Below are 23,274 nucleotides of genomic sequence, written 5' to 3' on the forward strand. Positions count from 1 at the left end.
ATTATACCATGAATGAGATCAAGTATATTTTATTTTTTATTTTATTTTCTAGAAACATTAGGGGGGGGGCGCTAAGTGGTAAGCAGGGCCGATCTTAGGGCACTGCAACCTATGCGGCCGCAGTGGGTCCCGCACTTTCATAGGCCCCGCGCTAACTCTAGTTGTAAATTATTAAATTAAACCATTTTAACTTATAACAGAGTTTCCGTGGCCAACTGATTTCCCAGGAGCTCCTGAAAATCTCCTGAAACTGCAAAGTATACGAAAAAAGTCATAAAAATCTACTGAAATGATTAAAATATCCTGAAAACTCAAAATAATGTCCTGAAAAACAGACAAAATTGTCAATATGGAAAATGTCAATCTTACTCGCGACTTAAAAAAAAACAAACACGACATTGCAAGCTTTTGTTTAATACAAAAAATAAGGTGAATTTTAACCAAAAAGGAAGTTCCAATAGCCAATCTACTAAAATAGTCACTGGCATATAAATATAGATCTAAATCTCTTTTAAAAAAAAAATCAAAAGCAATATTTTGCTAGTCTATAGCTAATCTAAAAGACAAATCTGAATGTTTGAATCCGCTTTTTGTTGGAAAACTACCTTCTATTGTAGATGGCTCGTAAATTTAATTTGACCGTAATTTTGCACTAAGTAAAGTAAAGACGGCGGAGCTGATGATGATATACTAATTCGGATCAATAAAACTAGGTTTGGCTTTTCAACTCTCTAAACTATCTGGCGCTCTAAGGCATTATCTCTACACAACAAGATACGAATCTATAATACAAACGTTAAGTCTGTCCTTCTATACGGTTCAGAAACTTGGAGAGTCACTAAAACAAATATGGAAAAGCTCCAGACCTTTGTTAACAGATGCCTACGCCGGATATTAGGAATTAGGTGGTCAGAAAAGATAACGACTATCGGTTTGTTGGAGAGAACTAGACAAAAGCCCATAGTCCAAGACATCACAAAACGAAAATGAAGCTGGATAGGACACACCCTGCGAAAACCAGCTACCAATGTTGCAAGGCAGGCACTTGACTGGAAGCCACAAGGAAAGAGGAAAGTGGGCAGACCCAAGCAAACCTGGAAGAGGTCAGTCATCAGTGAAGCTGAGGGTACTGGAATGACATGGGAGCAGATGAAGAAAGCTGCTCAGAACCGAGTTCGGTGGAGAGGTGTGGTTGCGGCTCTATGCTCCCCTGGGAGTGCACAGGATTAAGAAGAAAAAGAAAAGTATGAAAAAAATGCAATAAAGAATTTATTTTCTAACAAATTTTTAAAATTTTCACTAATTATCTATATCCTTGCCTAGCTTAGGCCCCGCGAAATGCGTTTCGCATAGGGCCCCGCAATCTGTAGGGCCGGCCGTGGTGGTGTTTCGCTACATACATACATAGGCCTAGAGGGCTGAGTGGTCAAAGTTTAGTTTCCGAACCGAGGCGGTCTCGGGCTTGAATCTCGGGACTTTGACTTTGGGGATTTAACACTCGAGTCCACCCAACACTGGGATTAGATGGGGAAAGTAAATGTGCTGGCCACATGACACCCTCGTTAAACCTCGGCTGTAGAAACAGAGAACATTTTCATAATCTCTTCTATAATCGGAAGATCTGAAAGTGTACCTTTTTGTTTTTTTTACTTTCACTTAAACTTGACTTCAAGACATGATTTTCTTTACAATGTTGTTTTAATTAAGGATAAATTTATACGACACACAAAAAAAAAATAATGAGAATTACTTCCAAGTTTTGTTTGCGTCCCCGTAAGGAGAAAAGCCGCTTTTAGTTTTGTGTAAAATGTCTGCCTGTCCGTCTGTCACACTCTGATCTCAAAAACTAGAAGAGAAATGAAAACCATATTTCACCATGCGTTGTGGCTTACTAAGTTTAGGTGCAACGGCTACTTTTTCTTTTCTAAAAGCAAACCGTTTTGTTTTTTAAATTAATTATGCAAGCGTTTTTTTTTTGTTGTTGTTTTTTTCATAAAAATACACAATTCTAAAACAATACATAAATATAAGGGAGATTAAACAATATGTAAACAAAGATTTTTTTTATTTCAGTATCACTTATACATATATATTTGTAAAATTTTTTTTTTCATTTTTTTATGGTGCACTAGCTACTCAAATTAAAAGAAAACATTTCTGTTTGTTTATAAAGGCTAAGAATGCACTTTGTATGTAAATGTCACACACATTTTTTTTTTAATCGACTTCTTATACAGCAACTTTCGTGCAGTACGTAACGCTTAGGCCCAACGTCGTGTGAGCTTGTAATAGTCCCCACAAAAAGTTTTAAATAATCAGAACTGCAAGTGTTGTCTGTCGGTCTGTCTGCCCGTTACGTTTAGATCTCTAAAAAAAAATGAATGAAAAGCTATTGAAAATTTGATTTTAACTTCCTTTTTCCCTTCCAAAACATCGCAAAATTTTAGTATCTGTAATTGTTGTTTCGGATTTTTTTTTTTGGTGAAAGGCAAAATGTATTTTTTGATATTGCTCTTATATTATATTTAATTTTCGCGGACTTATATTTCATTCATTTTACTAATACAAATTATTCCAGATATAAAAAAAAATACGTCAAATGATTGTTAGAAATCGCTCTTCTGACTTACATTATACTAAGCACTCTAGGACAAAACGTCACTTAAGTTTAATTATCCATTATAAATTGTTCCGGATTTTTAACTAAAAACAAAATTTTGTCAAATGACTTATTTTACAACAATATCGAAAATAGGTATTACATGATTTTAAAAGGAGTAAATGATTTTATTATGAAATCGCTAATTGACTTATTTTACATTTTATTTTCTGGCCTAAACATCGCATTTTTTTATTCAAAAAAAAAGATGGTTCGGCATTTTGTTTAAAAAAAGGAAACAAATTAACGCTATAGAATGATTTGAAATTGTTCCTATATATTCAGAATCCCCAAATATGGTGGAATATGTGAGGCTAAGTACGCTTGAGATTGGCTTGGCTACCTATCAATGGCTACCTATCAATGGCTACCTATCAAAGGCTACCTATCAAAGGCTACCTATCAATGGGTCTCTAGGTTCGACACCAGGCTAGATATATCGTGCGACAATGTTTATTATTTTTTTAGTCTAATTCGTGTGACGTAGTTGAAAGTTATTTTCCCCTTTCACGTCAATCGAAATGATTTCATTACATGAAATGCTATAAGAACTCGGGAACAAATGTTTGTTAACATTCTTTCGTATTGTAAAAGACATTTTTAGTCTAACGGAGTCGTTTGACGTGGTGAACAGTTTTTTTTTTTTTTGACGTCTTTCGGAATGATTTCATTACATGAAATGCTATAAGAACTCGCGCGCCAATGTTTATTAACCCTCGTCAGCTACCTCGTGTTGAAATAGATATTTTTAGTCTAAGCGTTGTGACATAGTGCAATTTTGTTGTCACTTTCACGTCATTCGGAATAATGTTGTCAATAAAAGTATATTGACTTCTCGATCGGTTAAATGATTTGTGGGCCAATGTCAGTCAGTCAGTTTGCGGCCGTCTCTGGGTTAACACAGAAGTCTCTTTGTAATTCTTATTTAGTTTTTGAAATTGTTGAAACAAATATAAATGTAGGCCCCTACATAATATTAATAGACGGAAGGTAAAATCAAGTTTAACTGTCAAAGTAGCGAGCATGACTTTTTCTTGTAGTTCTATTTAATTCTAGACAGAGAAAAAATGCATAGACCGCCATGCACCACAGAACAGAAAACCTGCATTGAAATTAAATCAATCTGGTTTGTTTTTTATATTAGCCGTACGAGTCCGTCTTCTTTTTAATTGTCGAACTTTGACCCCTCAGCCCCGCCCCTTTTCTTTTCATGACATACAAACACAGCAACACAAAAAAACTGTGACATTACATACTAATGAGTTTGAACATGCGTATGTTTATAGGTACTCCGATCTCTCGGGACGCTGTTCAATCATTCCTCACCCCCCTTGGCAAAGTGTCAAGTACGAAACAACTTTGTCCCCCCCCCCCTTTTTTTTTTCACAGTAAACCTTCTCGTCACGTGTGTGTGTGTGTGTGTTGTTCGTGTGTATATCCGTGTACTTCTCAGTGGTCTGTGTGCTTGCGTGGGTGTATTGTTTCTGTTTTTATTTTGGCTACTTATCGTCATGACGCAGATAGGAGGCCTTAAGACGAAATATGTACTACGGCGATTCGATCACGGGCAGGGGCGGACTGGGTGGCGAAATCAGCACAGGCGTTATAGCATAATCTGCCCTAATACTTTTGGTGTCTACTTTACGAATCTACTCGACACATTTTGAACCTGTACCTCGTCTGGTTCGGTCCTATTGTAAGACATGACTCATTATCAAAAGTCATTCTTCAAGGTACAGTGGAGGGAGCGCGAAGAAAGGGGCGTCCCAAGAAAATCTGGCTGGATAAGAAGCATGGACCAGCCTCTCTCTTGATGTCCTGCTAAGAACTGCTGCTGACCCATAAAAGTGGATTCGGTTACCCGAACTGTCACAGCACCCCTAAGACGAAAGTCAATAGACAGATGATGATGAGATGGTGATCTAGTCTGGTTGAATAGATATTAATTCATTTTTAATTATTAAACAATTATTTATATTTAAAAAAAACAACGGGACGTACATGGAACGACTGAAGAGCTTGTATGACGTCAGAACAGCTTCTTTATAGGTTGCTTTGAAAACACTTCATTACAGAGAACACAAGAAAGCTGCCGAGGAGCGTCGTTTTTAATGTCGTAAAAACTCCAATGCATCTAGTTGTCACAGTTGCTGAGGTTTGGTCCGGAAGTCGTCAGATTTGTTTTTGGTGGTTCTTTCCATGTCGTAATTATTGATCTCATATAAGAGGCCCTATGAGAAAGTCCGGCCCTGTCTCTAGGGTAAACGCCTGTCAACATTAAAGCTGTTTCAAGGGTACCAAATAATACTGCCCATGACCTTTACGTCGTTAGGCACCTGTTTTCCTTGAAGATAATTCCCAGTAGTGACCTAATTATGGAGTGTTTCTGCTGTCAAACTACAGTGGAAAGATTTGTTTCTGTTAGCTCAATAGATTCTGATGTAACCACGTAGATGTATGTCGTAGTTGGGTTGAATAGTAGGGGAGTGAAAGTTGTGTCGTAGTTGAAGTGATTAATAGGGGAGTGAAAGTTGTGTCGTAGCTGAGGTGATTAATAGGGGAGTGAAAGTTGTGTCGTAGTTGAAGTGATTAATAGGGGAGTGAAAGTTGTGTCGTAGCTGAGGTGATTAATAGGGGAGTGAAAGTTGTGTCGTAGCTGAGGTGATTAATAGGGGAGTGAAAGTTGTGTCGTAGTTGAAGTGATTAATAGGGGAGTGAAAGTCGTGTCGTAGCTGAGGTGATTAATAGGGGAGTGAAAGTTGTGTCGTAGCTGAGGTGATTAATAGGGGAGTGAAAGTTGTGTCGTAGTTGAGGTGATTAATAGGGGAGTGAAAGTTGTGTCGTAGCTGAGGTGGTTAATAGTTAAGTGAAAGTTGTGTCGTAGCTGAGGTGGTTAATAGTTAAGTGAAAGTTGTGTCGTAGCTGAGGTGGTTAATAGTTAAGTGAAAGTTGTGTCGTAGTTGAGGTGATTAATAGTTGAGTGAAAGTTGTATCGTACTTGAGGTGATTAATAGGGGAGTGAAAGTTGTGTCGTAGTTGAGGTGATTAATAGGGGAGTGAAAGTTGTGTCGTAGTTGAGGTGATTAATAGTGGAGTGAAAGTTGTATCGTACTTGAGGTGATTAACAGGGGAGTGAAAGTTGTGTCGTAGTTGAGGTGATTAATACTTGAGTGAAAGTTGTGTCGTAGTTGGGTTGATTAATAGGGGAGTGAAAGTTGTATCGTACTTGAGGTGATTAACAGGGGAGTGAAAGTTGTGTCGTAGTTGAGGTGATTAATAGTTGAGTGAAAGTTGTGTCGTAGTTGAGGTGATTAATACTTGAGTGAAAATTGTGTCGTAGTTGAGGTGATTAATAGTTAAATGAAAGTTGTGTCGTAGTTGAGGTGATTAATAGGGGAGTGAAAGTTGTGTCGTAGTTGAGGTGATTAATAGGGGAGTGAAAGTTGAGTCGTAGTTGAGGTGATTAATAGTTGAGTGAAAGTTGTGTCGTAGTTGAGGTGATTAATAGTTGAGTGAAAGTTGTGTCGTAGTTGAGGTGATTAATAGTTGAGTGAAAGTTGTGTCGTAGTTGAGGTGATTAATAGGGGAGTGAAAGTTGTGTCGTAGTTGAGGTGATTAATAGGGGAGTGAAAGTTGTGTCGTAGTTGAGGTGATTAAAAGGAGAGTGAATGTTGTGTCGTAGTTGAAGTGGTTAATAGTTAAGTGAAAGTTGTGTCGTAGTTGAGGTGATTAATAGTTAAGTGAAAGTTGTGTCGTAGCTGAAGTGGTTAATATGGGAGTGAAAGTTGTGTCGTAGTTGAGGTGATTAAAAGGAGAGTGAATGTTGTGTCGTAGTTGAGGTGATTAATAGTTGAGTGAAAGTTGTGTCGTAGTTGAGTTGATTAATAGGGGAGTGAAAGTTGTGTCGTAGTTGAGGTGATTAATAGTGGAGTGAAAGTTGTGTCGTAGTTGAGGTGATTAATAGGGGAGTGAAAGTTGTGTCGTAGTTGAGGTGATTAAAAGGAGAGTGAATGTTGTGTCGTAGTTGAGGTGATTAATAGTTGAGTGAAAGTTGTGTCGTAGTTGAGGTGATTAAAAGGAGAGTGAATGTTGTGTCGTAGTTGAGGTGATTAATAGTTGAGTGAAAGTTGTGTCGTAGTTGAGTTGATTAATAGGGGAGTGAAAGTTGTGTCGTAGTTGAGTTGATTAATAGGGGAGTGAAAGTTGTGTCGTAGTTGAGGTGATTAATAGTTAAGTGAAAGTTGTATCGTAGCTGAAGTGGTTAATATGGGAGTGAAAGTTGTGTCGTAGTTGAGGTGATTAAAAGGAGAGTGAATGTTGTGTCGTAGTTGAGGTGATTAATAGGGGAGTGAAAGTTGTGTCGTAGTTGAGGTGATTAATAGTTAAGTGAAAGTACTGTCGTAGTTGAGGTGATTAATAGGGGAGTTAAAGTTGTGTCGTAGTTGAGGTGATTAATAGGGGAGTGAAAGTTGTGTCGTAGTTGAGGTGATTAATAGTTAAGTGAAAGTTGTGTCGTAGTTGAGGTGATTAATAGGGGAGTTAAAGTTGTGTCGTAGTTGAGGTGATTAATACTTGAGTGAAAGTTGTGTCGTAGTTGAGGTGATTAATAGGGGAGTTAAAGTTGTGTCGTAGTTGAGGTGATTAATAGGGGAGTTAAAGTTGTGTCGTAGTTGAGGTGATTAATCGGGGAGTTAAAGTTGTGTCGTAGTTGAGGTGATTAATAGTTAAGTGAAAGTTGTGTCGTAGTTGAGGTGATTAATAGGGGAGTTAAAGTTGTGTCGTAGTTGAGGTGATTAATAGGGGAGTTAAAGTTGTGTCGTAGTTGAGGTGATTAATAGTTAAGTGAAAGTTGTGTCGTAGTTGAGGTGATTAATAGGGGAGTTAAAGTTGTGTCGTAGTTGAGGTGATTAATAGGGGAGTTAAAGTTGTGTCGTAGTTGAGGTGATTAATAGGGGAGTTAAAGTTGTGTCGTAGTTGAGGTGATTAATAGTTAAGTGAAAGTACTGTCGTAGTTGAGGTGATTAATAGGGGAGTTAAAGTTGTGTCGTAGTTGAGGTGATTAATAGGGGAGTGAAAGTTGTGTCGTAGTTGAGGTGATTAATAGTTAAGTGAAAGTTGTGTCGTAGTTGAGGTGATTAATAGGGGAGTTAAAGTTGTGTCGTAGTTGAGGTGATTAATACTTGAGTGAAAGTTGTGTCGTAGTTGAGGTGATTAATAGGGGAGTTAAAGTTGTGTCGTAGTTGAGGTGATTAATAGGGGAGTTAAAGTTGTGTCGTAGTTGAGGTGATTAATCGGGGAGTTAAAGTTGTGTCGTAGTTGAGGTGATTAATAGTTAAGTGAAAGTTGTGTCGTAGTTGAGGTGATTAATAGGGGAGTTAAAGTTGTGTCGTAGTTGAGGTGATTAATAGGGGAGTTAAAGTTGTGTCGTAGTTGAGGTGATTAAAAGGAGAGTGAATGTTGTGTCGTAGTTGAAGTGGTTAATAGTTAAGTGAAAGTTGTGTCGTAGTTGAGGTGATTAATAGTTAAGTGAAAGTTGTGTCGTAGCTGAAGTGGTTAATATGGGAGTGAAAGTTGTGTCGTAGTTGAGGTGATTAAAAGGAGAGTGAATGTTGTGTCGTAGTTGAGGTGATTAATAGTTGAGTGAAAGTTGTGTCGTAGTTGAGTTGATTAATAGGGGAGTGAAAGTTGTGTCGTAGTTGAGGTGATTAATAGTGGAGTGAAAGTTGTGTCGTAGTTGAGGTGATTAATAGGGGAGTGAAAGTTGTGTCGTAGTTGAGGTGATTAAAAGGAGAGTGAATGTTGTGTCGTAGTTGAGGTGATTAATAGTTGAGTGAAAGTTGTGTCGTAGTTGAGGTGATTAAAAGGAGAGTGAATGTTGTGTCGTAGTTGAGGTGATTAATAGTTGAGTGAAAGTTGTGTCGTAGTTGAGTTGATTAATAGGGGAGTGAAAGTTGTGTCGTAGTTGAGTTGATTAATAGGGGAGTGAAAGTTGTGTCGTAGTTGAGGTGATTAATAGTTAAGTGAAAGTTGTATCGTAGCTGAAGTGGTTAATATGGGAGTGAAAGTTGTGTCGTAGTTGAGGTGATTAAAAGGAGAGTGAATGTTGTGTCGTAGTTGAGGTGATTAATAGGGGAGTGAAAGTTGTGTCGTAGTTGAGGTGATTAATAGTTAAGTGAAAGTACTGTCGTAGTTGAGGTGATTAATAGGGGAGTTAAAGTTGTGTCGTAGTTGAGGTGATTAATAGGGGAGTGAAAGTTGTGTCGTAGTTGAGGTGATTAATAGTTAAGTGAAAGTTGTGTCGTAGTTGAGGTGATTAATAGGGGAGTTAAAGTTGTGTCGTAGTTGAGGTGATTAATACTTGAGTGAAAGTTGTGTCGTAGTTGAGGTGATTAATAGGGGAGTTAAAGTTGTGTCGTAGTTGAGGTGATTAATAGGGGAGTTAAAGTTGTGTCGTAGTTGAGGTGATTAATCGGGGAGTTAAAGTTGTGTCGTAGTTGAGGTGATTAATAGTTAAGTGAAAGTTGTGTCGTAGTTGAGGTGATTAATAGGGGAGTTAAAGTTGTGTCGTAGTTGAGGTGATTAATAGGGGAGTTAAAGTTGTGTCGTAGTTGAGGTGATTAATAGTTAAGTGAAAGTTGTGTCGTAGTTGAGGTGATTAATAGGGGAGTTAAAGTTGTGTCGTAGTTGAGGTGATTAATAGGGGAGTTAAAGTTGTGTCGTAGTTGAGGTGATTAATAGGGGAGTTAAAGTTGTGTCGTAGTTGAGGTGATTAATAGTTGAGTGAAAGTTGAAGGAGTGAAAAACCAGCTGAAGACGAGTGGCTGAATGAAATGTAGTTTTTATTTAAATTTTATTTTAATTGTCAAGATTACATATCACCTGTGATATATGTACAACTACATTGGAGTTGAAAGCTGTGTATATACTGTTAGTTTTAATACACATTTCGTTTTCTTTAAAAAGAAGTGTATTCACCTTTTATTTAAGTTCTGTATTTAGAGATTATAATAATAATGGATATGTCTTCGAATCTGAAGATTAAAAGTGAATGCAGTGCCTATGTAAACCAAGAAATTAATACGCCTACAACGGTTTAGGTGTACTAGCTGTTTGGAGCTACAACCGAACGACAACAATCCTCTTGATATAAATCCATTACATTTCTGAATCTTTGGTCCCCCCACCCCACCAAATCGACCAAGATACCAGAGGGGAGCGAAATAATATAAAAAGTTATATAGCTATTCAACTAATTTTGTTCCCAAACTATGATTTCTCAATAAAAGTTGGACCGCTCCCCCCCAACTCAAAAGGTTTAGGTGAGGAGGGCAGAAGATGTAATCGCCCCCACCCCACCCCATCGGCCAACCTACCATAAGGGGAACGACATTACATAAAGTTAGTTTAAAATATCAATAACACGCTTTTATCATATAAATATTTAAATTATTTTGTTAAGAAACTGTGATTTCTACTAACAAACTGGACCGCCACCCTAGAAAGTTTACGGTTAAGGGGGGGGGGGTTCGCGGGATTGACCCAATGGCCCCCTCCCCTCCAAATCGCCTAGATACTAGAGGGAGGGGCGACAAAATCTAAAAGTAGTTTAAAATATAAATAATTCGTTTAGGAAACACTGCTCTAGACCATAGAAAGTCAAAAAAAAAACCACCACATTACTGATCCATATGGACCCAATCCTTTATTGTCGTTACACATTCGTTACACTGTCTTCTCTCATGAACAATGTGGTCCTTAATGCTTCACTTATATGTACACTATGTAGGCATCATTTGTATTCATGAACAATGTGGTCCTTAATGCTACTCTTATATGTACACTATGTAGGCATCATTTGTATTCAGCAAGGCGACACCAGGACCTATTACATCGCAGGCAGTCATGCTTTAATTGAACATTTTGTATGGAAGGTGATCACTTCTGAAAGTCGTGCTGAAAATATTCTTTCAATGCTTATTACATTAACTCATTCTGTCTGTCTGGTAAAAAGTTTGTACATGTTATTTTGACTACACCTAATCTCAGATCAAGTTGAAATTTTGCACAATAATTTATTGCACCTGACAAAACAAGAATCAATTTTTTTAAATATAATTAATTAGTTAATTAGCTATTGGTAATTAGTTATTTTGTTTGGTATCGAACAAAGAAATAAAATCGTACTTAACAGATGTGGTGTTGTTGAGATAATCCCCTTAAGGAGGCTTGATCCCTGAGTAAATAAGTTTTTTCTTATGCATTTAAAAAGCGATCACTGTAGCATTTTAACAGATACCCCTCCCCCCCCCCCCCCCTCTTTTTTCCCAACTGGTCCAGACAAGTGGTAGAGTCATATCGCATTGAGAAAGCTAAAAGCATGAAATTGCGCTAAACAAAAACAATTGGTAAAAAATATTTCTAATCGTTAGTCTAGATCTATTACAAATGTAATCACATGACTGATCCAAACTAATTACTTTAGTTATGGGTGTGATGAGCTTTGTTGTTTGTTTTTTTAAGTATTTTAAAAAATATTTTTCTTGTTTTTTACCAAACAGCTGACCATTTGGATGCCAGCCCTGAGTTTGTGCGAAACATATAGTCTCTTTGTAATCTTTCTGTATCTACGGTAACTTGATCGTAAAGAATATGAGTTTAGTTAAAAATCCCGGGATGAACAAAAGAACCTCTGTTAGGGACACTTACGTACAAGGAAGGAATGCTTTTTTTTTTACAGGAAAATGTGTACTGTCCCCTGTTTAAAAATCAGGATGTTAAACACTGGAAGTTTTACAAAAACGTCCTCCATAAAAGTCGAATAAAAAAAAAAAAGGAAATTTCCCACTAGCAATCCACACGGCAGATAGGACTTATGTTACCGGTACGTTCACCTTGTGAGATTTTGCGCTGGTATTGATGAATTAATGATGAATAGTACATTAACATAATAATGTACCGTACCCGTCATTTTTAAGGAATTTCTGAGATTCATAAAATAGGAAAAGATCTATCCACCATCTCTTCTTCAGCCTCCTTTCGTCGTAGCGTGACAGTTTGAGACGAAAGAAAATCACTTCCACTTTTCGCGATCAGCAGATGGCCGGATATCAAGAGAGAGAGAGGCCGGTCCACTCCTCCATAGAAACTGTAAATATTATTGTTATTTGCTTTGTTGTTGTTGTTGTTGTTGTTGTTTTTAACATTTGGTATTTTCAGAAGTTTTTGTGGTTACCAAAATCGAATATCATCCAAAATAATACTGTATTTGTAGAGTTGGTTTATTAATATTTGATATTTATTATGTAATGATTATAATTACAAACTCTTGGTACGTTACGTATGCTTACATCTGGGAAACAATATTTTTTGTGAACAGTGAGACCAAGTATCAATCCATTTAATAATAATAATAATAATAATAATAATAATAATAATAAGGCTTTTCTTAGAGTCCGAAGATTAATGAGGAAAGAGGACACAGGAGTTAATATTTTGCCAAAATCATCGCTTGCATATACATTATGATTATATAACCTAGAGCATTCAAGGGGAACAAACTCCATTTTTTAAATCGATTATATTTCTGTTTTGATTGTTTTCCCCTTTCAATTTTTTTCTATAAATTTTATTTTATTGAAATATATAAAACTTTGTTAATAGCCGCACATTCTTCAATTCTTTGTTTTAAAGTTTTTGAAATACATATAAATTGTTTTGAGTTAATGGAAAGTTTTGTTTGTTACCATCATAAGGTAAGACTGGAGGATTATACCATCTTCATTTTATAAGGGAAACAAATATATGAAATCATAGATTTATAATCACTATTCTAGTGTTATTTCAAAGTTGATCAGATTATCTGCCGGTACCTATCCACCGAAAATAACTGGCAGCAGATGTGCACTCAAAACAAGGGTACACAATTCATTTTGACATTAAAATTTTAAGTCAATATACAAGTTATCTCCCTTGCAACATTCTTCTTGTGAATACAAAATAGATCTAGAACAAGGGATAATATAAATATATCTAAATATATATAAGCCGTTTATCAATGTAATCGTTTGAATAAAGGATCCAAATAGTTGTTGTTTTTTTACAATGCATCTATCTATTCAAGTCACTTTTTCACGGAGGGTGGGTGGACTCTAATCTAAAAAATGGCTTTAACGATTTTCTTAGAAATTTAACAGTTGATGTATATTTCCGAGAAAATAATTACTAGCTTGTTGGCCAAACGGAGAATAATCTAGTTTGACCGTTATAATTTTTCAAAGTAAAAATAAATGAATGTAAATTTGGCTAGAGACTAAATCTCGAACTAGATCCTACATCGGTTTTGAAAGGAATATCGCGTTCTCGAAAGGACTAATGCGTTCCGAAATTTCCGAATGTAAAGGCTTTATTGATTCAAGTAAAGTTAAAGTTCCTCTTACAGACCTTGTGATCTAAAGGGCAGTTGATGTAAAGGTGTCACAGCCTCGTTTGGAACTCATTGTGACATGTTATGATTTTTCGAATCACCTACAGACCTACAGAGTTCGTGCTTAGGGCAAAAAGAAAATCTCTCCGTGAGAAAGTGAAACCGCGATATTTCGGTAGTTGTAATTTGATCCTCACTCCTCAGAGAGGAAGGACGTATATTAGCAAATTGTTACTGAGTCCTGAAAGAGATGAGCGTATCTTGTCTTTGATTTACGGTGGAGATATTGTAATACTTGGAGATATTGTAATATTTGGAGCTATTGTACTATTTGGAGATATTGTACTATTTGGAGATATTGTACTATTTGGAGATATTGTACTATTTGGAGATATTGTACTATTTGGAGCTGCTCAGAATTCTAGTGCTATTCCAGTCCCTGGCAAGCGACCATGGACTGGGCCGCCTACGTGTAGGTTTGTAGCTTTGGCTGCACACTTGCCACTTCGCCACTTGCCTATCGCCGCAGGGCTTTTTTGATTGATGAACATGGGAGATGAGAATGTGGCTTGCGCGATGAAAATTTATGAAAGTGAGAGAGATTTGCGCTGCATCAGGCTCTCTCTCTCTCGCCCCTTGCCAGTTGAACCCAGTGGCAGAACAGACAACTGGAGCTGGTTTGGGGTGCAGTGGATGACCAGTGTGCTCTACATGTCCCACAGTGCTCCAAAACGTTCCACTGCGTTTGCTAGGTGACGCCTGGTGGCCTTGGTAGTCGACTTGAGCACCATGCAGCCGCAACTAGACCTTGTAATATTAGGCTAGTAGAGACTAACAAACACTTTCTTGTCTGTTTAAATGCTGCTTTATTCATGTTAGATTATCCATATATATATATTGACATCTAACATAGATAATCAATAGACATTTCAATGTAACTATTCAAAGTTAAAACATTGACATTATAAAATTCTAACATTGCTGTTATGTTTACAAGTTGCAAGTAATGGTTTACAGTTGGGTTTAAATATTTATATAATATAATATTATAATATATAATGTAAGAAAACATCAAAAAAGCCTTTTACACAATAGGCTGCATTTGACATAATGAATGTCTAAATATCTACATCAGGAAAACGTTTGGTAGTCTTACTGGCTTGCCATGGAGCGTAACCAGTGGGGCTGGGCCGTATTGTTTTACAACAGGTGCTGGACTAGCAATCGCAGTCTCGGGTTCTGTAACTTGCGTTTCGTAGGATGTATCAGAATTGCCCCATTCAAATACATCTGGAGTTTCGTGTGGTCTAGAAAATGTCTTTGTTAACATTTTTCTATTTCTTCTGTATGTGACCCCTTCAGGTGTCCGTACAAAATTTGATCTTGACGTTGAAGCTTCTGAGATGACAGTGGCTGGCTTCCATTGACTTCCAGGATACTTTTGCATAAAGACCTTGTTTCCAGGATGAAACTGTTGTCTTTCAGTGCGTCTAGCCGTTCTGTCATAATATTTTCTTTGACCATTTTTTTTTCTTTCTCCATACATCTGCCATTTCTTTCTGGTCTGGAACTTGTGGTCTGAGATAAGTATTTGTTGTCGGAAGATTAGTTCTCAAACGTCTGCCCATGAGCAGCCTTGCTGGCGAAGGTCTATCTGGACTTGGGGCATTTCTGAACAGTAGCATGGCTAAATATGGGTCTTGACCAGATGTTTTAGCTTCTCGAAGTGCCGCTGGAATCTTTCTTGCTGCATGTACCACTTGTCTTATGTTTGGATCAACTTTGATTGTATAATCTTCTTTCAAGCATCCAAGGCCAGTAAAAACATCAGCATAGTTGTTTAATGTTTCATCTTCTAAAAAATCTACTCTCTGTAAAAGGTTCATCTGCTGGCAACCTGGTAGACCCAAAATTGGTTTGGAGTGTGTATCTACTGCTTGAAACTCTATCCATGCAGTTTTTTCTTTTACTGAACATTTAATGTGTGTTTTGCCAACAACCTTTAAATGTTCACTACTGTATGGTCTTGGTGATGACTTCTGGAGTTTCTTTCTTCGAAGTTGATTGAAAATCCTATAAGGAAGAATGTTGACTTGTGCTCCTGTATCCAATATAAATGTTATATGTTTGTTTTCTAGAGTGATAACTGTATTCCACTCATTACATTGGTTTTGTGAACCTATATTGCCAATTAAAGAAGTTTCAGACTTGGTATTATCTGTAGCTTCAGTCTTGTAATTGATGAATTGGATGTTATTTGATCTGCATACACTAGAAAAATGGTTCATTTTGTGGCATTTGTGACATATTCTACCGTAAGCAGGACACTGCTTTGGTAAATGTTGTCTGCCACAATTGCCGCAGTTCAAGGTTGATTTCGTTCTACTAAAGTTGTTTTTAGCTGTAGACACAGCTTGAACGTCACAGTCTTCTTTCATGACTTTGAGTTGCCATTCAGTTGCTTCCACTGCTCGGCAAATGTTTTCAGTTTTGATAATGTTCAGATCAGGTTCTCTTTAAAGTCTTGCTCTTGTGCTTTCATTTCTTATACCGCCTACAATTTGGTCTTTAATTGGTGAATCTTTTAGTGGCTCAAATTCACAAGACCTTGCCTTGAGTTTGAGTTCGGTCAAAAAGCTGTCAAAGGTTTCTCCTTCATTTTGACTTCTCTGGAAAAAAAATTGCCTTTCAATCGTTACATTCCTCCTCGGAAGGCAGTATTGTTCAAACTTGTTTAAAATGCAATTCAGTGTATGAAAAGACTTGCTGAAATTACAGTCTGCACACTCATCGTCTTTCCACTGGAATGTATTGTATACTTGAATTGCTTCGTGGCCAATAACATGTAGGAACGTCATGGACTGTACTAGTTTACTTTTAGTATCAAGTCCACTTGCTATTGTGTAAATTTGAAACGACTGCTTAAAACTTCTCCAGTTTTCTGCAACATTTCCATTAAATTCCAGCGGTTGTGGCGGGTGGAGTCGGTCCATCTGACACAATGTAATAGTAGGCTAGTAGAGACTAACAAACACTTTCTTGTCTGTTTAAATGCTGCTTTATTCATTTTAGATCGTCCATATATATATGCCTAAAAGGAATTCAATTATCCCCCCTATCTGTTAATTAGCACATTCTTTCGACATGCCAGCAATGTGGCTTACTGGGTTACATTAACAGGACGGGCCTGACAGAACAATATCATTTACAGACCTCACATGCTGGTGGTGGACAGAGACCATAGTTTCACCAGATACTAGCTCTGGCTAACCCTCACCTGGTTTGGCCCGTCAGTCGAGAAGATTTGCCGGGGTGTGGCTGTTGCCGCATGCAGACAACTGCTTGGAGCAGACTACAACACCACCTAGAAACTGGCCTACTTCCGGAGAGTCAATGCGGCTTCAGGTAGAGTAGAGGCACGGTTGACATGATCTTTGCAGTCCGCCAACTCGAAGAGAAATGTAGAGAGCGAAATTCAAATCTCTATACTGCATTCATAGATTTGACTAAAGCTTTTGATAATGTCAGTCGTGAAGGCCTTTGGCAAATCATGTCCAAATTCGTCTGCCCGGATCAATCCATAACAATGGTGCTCCAATTCCATGATAACATGCAAGGAAGAGTCCAAGACAACGGAGACTACTCCAAGCCTTTTCCTGTCTCAAATGGCGTGAAGCAGGGCTGTGTGCTGGCTCCAACGCTTTTCAGCATAATGTTCACCACCATGCTGAAAGATGCCTTTCGCACAGAAAGCATTGGAGTTGGCATACGATATCGCACCGATGCAAGTTTATTCAATGCTCAAAGACTCAAGGCAAGGACCAAGGTAAACTATGACTGCATCAGAGACCTGCTATTCGCAGGTGACAGTACCATAAACGCCGCCAATGAATAAGTCCTTCAAAAGAGCCTGTCCCTCTTCGCTTATGTCTGCAAAAAATTTTGGCCTCACCATTAATGTAAAAAAGACAGAAGTGCTGCACCAACCTCCTCCAAATAAAGCTGTCACAGAACCAGACATTCTCAAAGATGGCCAGAAATTAGCAAACGTCAAAAAGTTTGTCTATCTGGGAAGCAACATATCAGCAAACGCCAACCTAGATGATGAGGTTGACTTCCGTGTTGCTCGTGCCAGTGGTGTTATTGGCAGACTTCAAGAACAAGTGTGGCATCGGAGAGGACAAAACTGAAAGTCTACAGTGCTGTAGTTATCCCGTCACTCCTCTATGCATCAGAGTCCTGGACCCTATACTCCCGCCAAAAGCTAAACTCCTTCCACCTACGCTGTCTAAGGAGTATCCATAAGGTGCGTTGGTCCGACCACATACCAGACACAGAAATCTTAAAGTTGTCCAACATGCACAATATCAATGCGACAGTAAAAAGGTCCCAACTTCGATGGGCGAGACATGTAGTCGCATGCCAGACATTCGCCTTCCCAAGCGACTTCTGTATGGGGAGTTGTGTGCAGGAAAGCGCTCCCAGGGGGCCAATATAAGCGCTACAAAGACACTCTGAAGAGCTCCTTCAAGCTCTCGATCGCTCCTCATGGCATGAAGCTGTGAGTTTCGGAGTCTCAAGATTTGAAGCAAGAAGAGTGGCTAGGGCGAAAGAGCGCCGAACCGACAAAAAGTTGAGAGAAGAAGCAGGCCTATCCGCAACTGATCTAACCCATCCGTGCCACGTATGCGGCCGGCTTTTTAAAGCGATTATTGGACTTTACAGCCATCTTCGAGTCCATAGGAAATGAGAAATTTGCTCATCTTCGACCACAAAGGAGGAGCTATAATATTTGGAGACTTAAAGTATTTTCGTGATAGCAGTTTTATTCTTACTTGGGTTTTTATTCTGTGATGACTATTAGTTTGACCAGCGGCACATGGCTGAATATTATTGTTATACTAGTATCTTATGTGATTAAGTATATGTTTTCTACGTCAAGTTTTGTAAAGTATATTCTGATCGTCACTGTGCTGTCCTGTGTACATTTTCAAGTAACTTGAGTCCTAAAGAGAATCCACGACATTCGCGTTATCAGCACGATACATTAAATGATGCCCAGTAAATTACATCAAATGGTAGCCACTATGCAAAGAACCTTTACATTAAATAGTGGCCTTATGCACTTTACATTAATTTATAGTACAAGAGGTCTTTTTTTTCTGTGGCTTCGATTCAAGAGTTTAATAAATTAATGTTCAGGGAAATTTTGCGCATTGTCTTCTAAGTTTAGATCTAAATGCTTACCATTGGAGTATTAAAAGGTGTACTAGATCTATACATTCGCTTAACCAGGTGAGAAAGGGGTGACGTGAAAAAAATGTTTTTAAATCCAACATTCATTAAATTTTAAGAGAAAAATAATCGCTCATTAAGTTGCATAAAGGAGGTATTGTCTTTCTAAAAAAAATATTTTTAATGTTTTTCTTGTTTTAAATATTGATATAACTCATGCACACCGCCCTCCACATGGTAATGAAGGTGCATACTAGTTTACTCACATTTACGCATTGTTTAAGACTAGACTCTAAATAAAAGAATGATTTCAGTTACAGTATAGTTCCATGTTACAGTAAGGACAACGGAGTTCCGCCCAAGCATAGGAGCTAAGAAGGATCTCTGTTACATGGACTGTTATTCTGTGTTTGTAATGCTCTGTAAATAAAAATCCTTTCTGGCCGTTCTCTCGTTGAGCTGTCTCCCTTAATTTATTCAGCTATATCTTTTTTTTTTTCAGGTTTCTTTAATGCTGCAAGTGTGGTTCTAAATCTCTAAGCGATATAGGCTACACATTCATTCCAATGCATAGTCATGACGAACTTAACAAGCAATGCAAGATAATTCTATGTTCCATTTACAGGCAGCAGCAAATTTCACTATTGCATCTTTTGGTTAAAGTCAAGGGATTTTAAAAAGAAAAGATTCCACTTGATATTTATACAATTTTTCAGAAAAAATCAAGCTAATTTTTTTAAAGCCTGTATGAAATTTATAAGAAATGGATTTGTCATAACATTAAACAATGCTTTCAAATATATCCACTACTGACATGGCATTTAAGAACTGAATTGTTGAATATTAAAACAAAACTGATGTTAAAGGACAGTATATCACAATGTGATACATATATGAAGCACCTACGGAGGAGTTCACAAAATGATACAGTGTTACCTAAACGAAAAACATTAATCTATAACTCTAACCAGTCTCGAAAGAGAATTGTTTAGAATTCAATTGTCCATAATCCTCCAATTACTTGTTGGCCAAATAAATATTTTGGCTCCTAAGGTAATTTTCTTGACTTTAAATCGGGCATGTAATTTTGACAAAGCTTATATCTACTCATTCTGTCTATCTGCCTGTCTGGTACACGTTATTCCTCCCACAACCATTCTCGGATCAAGCCGAAACTTCGCACAAGTATCCATTGGCATAGACAGGAAAGAAAACTAATCCTTCAGTATTCACAGACATGGCTAAATTTGTTGGGTTTAGTCCCCTTACATAATTGTTAACGCTGCTTCTCCTACACGCATTCTCCGATCAAGTTGATACTTTAAACAATTATTTATTGTATCTAACAAAATATGAAAACAAAATCGAATAAGTTATTTTGTTAGATGTTGAATAAGGGAAATAACTTGTAAATTATTGAAAGTTTTAAGGAAGGAGTTCTTATCTTTTAGAAAAGCTTTGTATTTTTTTAAAGGATCTTCATATATAATTCTCTTCATGGCTCAACAGTTTGGACACCAAGAAGTAAAGAAAAGATCAAATTTTTATTTCTACAAGTCGGACTAGAGTTACCCCACGAATATGTCAGGAGATTTCAATGAGTTTTCAAAAGATTTTAATAATTTCGGAGATTTCCAGGACTTTTTCGTATATTTTGCAATTTCAGATTTCCAGGACTTCCTGGTAAATCAGGAAATGTTATAAGTTTGAAAATGGTTTAATTTAATAATTTACACCTAGAATTAGCGCGAGTCCAATGAAAGTGCGGGGCCCACTTGGGTCGCATAGGTTGCCTTCGCCTAAGGCCGGCCCTGCAAAATAGCGACGAATGCTACGCCATGGGTGAACTAGTTTTTTAAAAATATTTTGCTTGTTTTTACAATAACATTTTTACGTTCACCAATCTCTAGACCTAACGGGTATCTAACAATACCTGATAGAGCAGTAAAAAGATTTTATGCTTGCAGCATGAAACCATAACTATCAAGTGGCCATATAATACCTTACTAGGAGACCTGTGACACACCAACCAATGTCCACAGAAATATGCATAATTTGCATTTGTTCAAAACCTCTTATTTTGTAAAATACAGACGTAACTTCAAAGAAAGAAGATGATTACGTCCCACGGGTCTCCCTAGGTCAATCTAGTCATGCATGTTAATCTATGACTTAAACTCTGCCAAGTCGTTGTTTTCCTGGCTGACTCAAGGCAACCCATTCAATGCTCTAATTGCACTAGAGAAGAAGGACCATTTATACAAATTTGTCCTAGCATATGGAACAAGAAGTGTCAGTGTGCCTTTATCTTTGTGTCTTTCTGAGTATTTCATTAGGGTTTGTTTTTGTATTTGAAGATAATGGTTCATTGTTTTGTGTATAATTGCTACTTTATTTTTAAAGTCTTCTATCCTGAAGGGTCTCTAAATTTAATGACTTCACTAAAGGTGTGTTACTCAAAAAGGGATGTGCAGTAACTAACTAGAGCCCAATGCACCAACTGAATTTTTTTTCTTATACAATTACTGTATTTTAAAAAAAATGTTTAAATATAGTTTAATGCACAAGATTTATAATTAAATGCAAAAATAAATGAAAACACAAAACTCTGCACACTCTCATTGAACAGTTCGTGTATTCTTTATTTCAAATGAAGACACAGTACATTACAAACGAAAAAAAGTCTTTGAAGATCATTTAAAATTGGAACAAATTTGATTAATGGTGTACTTGTAAGTTAGGATATGGAAACAGACATTTCAATGAACAAACAAAACAAAATGAGAGAGAAAATATAAATCAAAGAACAGTTACACATTACTTGGCTAAAAAAAAAAATAATGAGTAGTGAACATGATTGGATTGAATGTCTTCATGGGGCAGTCTCACAGCTATGAAGTAATAACCTGTACACTAGCACTCCCAACACCAGACACACGTGACACATCACAAGTGGATTCTTCAGCAGTTCAGTAAACACTTTCACTTCCATTTGGTCTCCTTTACAGCATGTCTTTCAAATGAACACAAAGTGGGCAAGCAAAAGGGGAAATAATTCTATGTATAATTAACAACTTTTTTTTTGTTGTCCTACCCATAACTTTATTTTTTTGAATAAATGTTGAATTTGAACTAAATGTTAATTCTAAAAGTTGTTACAATCTAGAAAACTTTTGGTCTTTTGTACAATACAAAAGTTGGGTAACTGATAATGGTTTAATATTATCTGGAAGCAATTTCTAGTAACTTTGAATGGTGAAAATCTGAAATTAAACAACAAGGTTCTGACATTTTAAAATAGCTGAGGTCATGGAAAAGTAACATTGGAATGAAAAATGAAGATGGTCATAGTTCCTTTATAGACAGAAGCATAAAAAGAAATTTTCAAGAATCTTGAATGAAAATTTCACTTTGAAAACTAAATGATCTAGTAGATTTTCTGTTCTATTATTTGGTCAAAATCTTTAAAATATACATCCCTTATTTATATTGATTTACTTAAAAGAGAAAGCTTTGATGATCAATCTGTGGGCTTATTCACATTTTTATTAACCTTTTTGGGCATAACGTGTGGATGTCAACCTTTGCTGTTTCAAAACAGTACAAAAACCTAATCTACTAGCAACAGTGGTTCCTGTTTTGAGACTCAGAAATAAGAAATTAATCTGTTCAGTGAATAAATATCCTTATTTTAAACAAATGATAACTCCATTACCAAAGGATTATGAGCCCTTACTTAGTTATTTCAGTTACAAAATTTCCATAATGACAAAGTTAGTCATATCAGTTAAATCCCTTATTATGATTACACAGTCAGCAATACTACACATAATCCAGAAAATATTTGTTCAGTTTTCATATCTAAAAAAGTATCAAGCACTAAAACACAACTAAGCACAGCATTATTTTTAGTACACTGAGCAAAAACTCAGTCAGTAAACTTCATTTAGTGGAGGCGCAAACCAAAAAGACTAGTTCTTGATGCTAAGAGTTATCATCGTGGAAGTTATCAAAGCTATAGCAATTTTACTTTAGATTTGTTACACAATGACTTTTAAAAATGTTATTATTGAGAATCATTACACACTGCCAAAGTGAGTTATATACTTTTTGTAAAGAATCATTATACTTTTTACTTGACTACAATTAGTAGGCCTAATACAATAATGAAACTTAGTTGAGAGGTGATCGCGTTTTTGTTTTTATACAAATACTGAAACCTACAGTATGTACAAAGTCTAGAGTTGAAACTTTAAAACATGACACAACAGCCCCCTAGAGGTTTAATTACTTTTTAGATCCAAAAATGATCATGAATGTTTCCTCACTCACTTATCTGTTGCATACAAGGATTACTGTATTTTGATAGCCAAAAAACAAAAAACTGTTCAATTTTTCTCAAGAGATTCAAACTGTATAAAGGTAGCAATTGATTAAGCAAAAAACAAATACAATAGGTCACTGCTCCAATCTACCAAAGCCCAAAATTAAAACAAACAAAAATATCAACATTTAATCACACTTTATATCAATAACATTTTGGGGGAAAAGAATGAAGTTTTCATAAATATAAAAGCACCATCAATGAATGACCATTGGAGATGATTGTTTTACCACATGAGTTTATATTTAAAAAAAACAGACTAGTTAAAATAAAAATGTGAAAAAAAAAAAAATACCTGAAAATTTGAGTACAACATTGATGAAGACTAGATTTCTGAATGTTGCCAACATACTGCTTAACAGAGCATCAGAACTATCATTAAGATATATGTCTTCCTGGTAATTTAAATCAGAGCTTTCCAGCAAAGACTGGTCACCATCTACTTGAAACTATTTTATAAAACCAAAACAGAACATTTGAAGTCCTCCATTAACAATCAATAAAGGATCATGTGAGACTAGTAATGTGATGTGAGGAGAATCAGACACAGTTGTACTTGAACACATCAATACT

General features: G+C 36.7%; 1 long non-coding RNA gene across 2 annotated transcripts; it reads left to right on the forward strand.

Annotated features, from left to right (window-relative positions):
- Nucleotides 1-5,028: 5,028 nt before the first annotated feature.
- LOC129922354 (uncharacterized) lies at nucleotides 5,029-22,517 on the forward strand. Of its 2 annotated transcripts, XR_008774363.1 has the most exons (3): nucleotides 5,029-5,114; nucleotides 11,689-11,806; nucleotides 18,820-22,517. It is a non-coding gene; the product is annotated as an uncharacterized LOC129922354 (long non-coding RNA). The 2 variants fall into 2 exon arrangements; XR_008774362.1 differs by lacking the exon at nucleotides 5,029-5,114 and having other exon boundaries at nucleotides 11,516-11,806.
- Nucleotides 22,518-23,274: the final 757 nt, after the last annotated feature.

This window comes from Biomphalaria glabrata, chromosome 13 (assembly GCF_947242115.1).
Source record: "Biomphalaria glabrata chromosome 13, xgBioGlab47.1, whole genome shotgun sequence".
NCBI classification, from domain to species: Eukaryota; Metazoa; Mollusca; class Gastropoda; family Planorbidae; genus Biomphalaria; species Biomphalaria glabrata.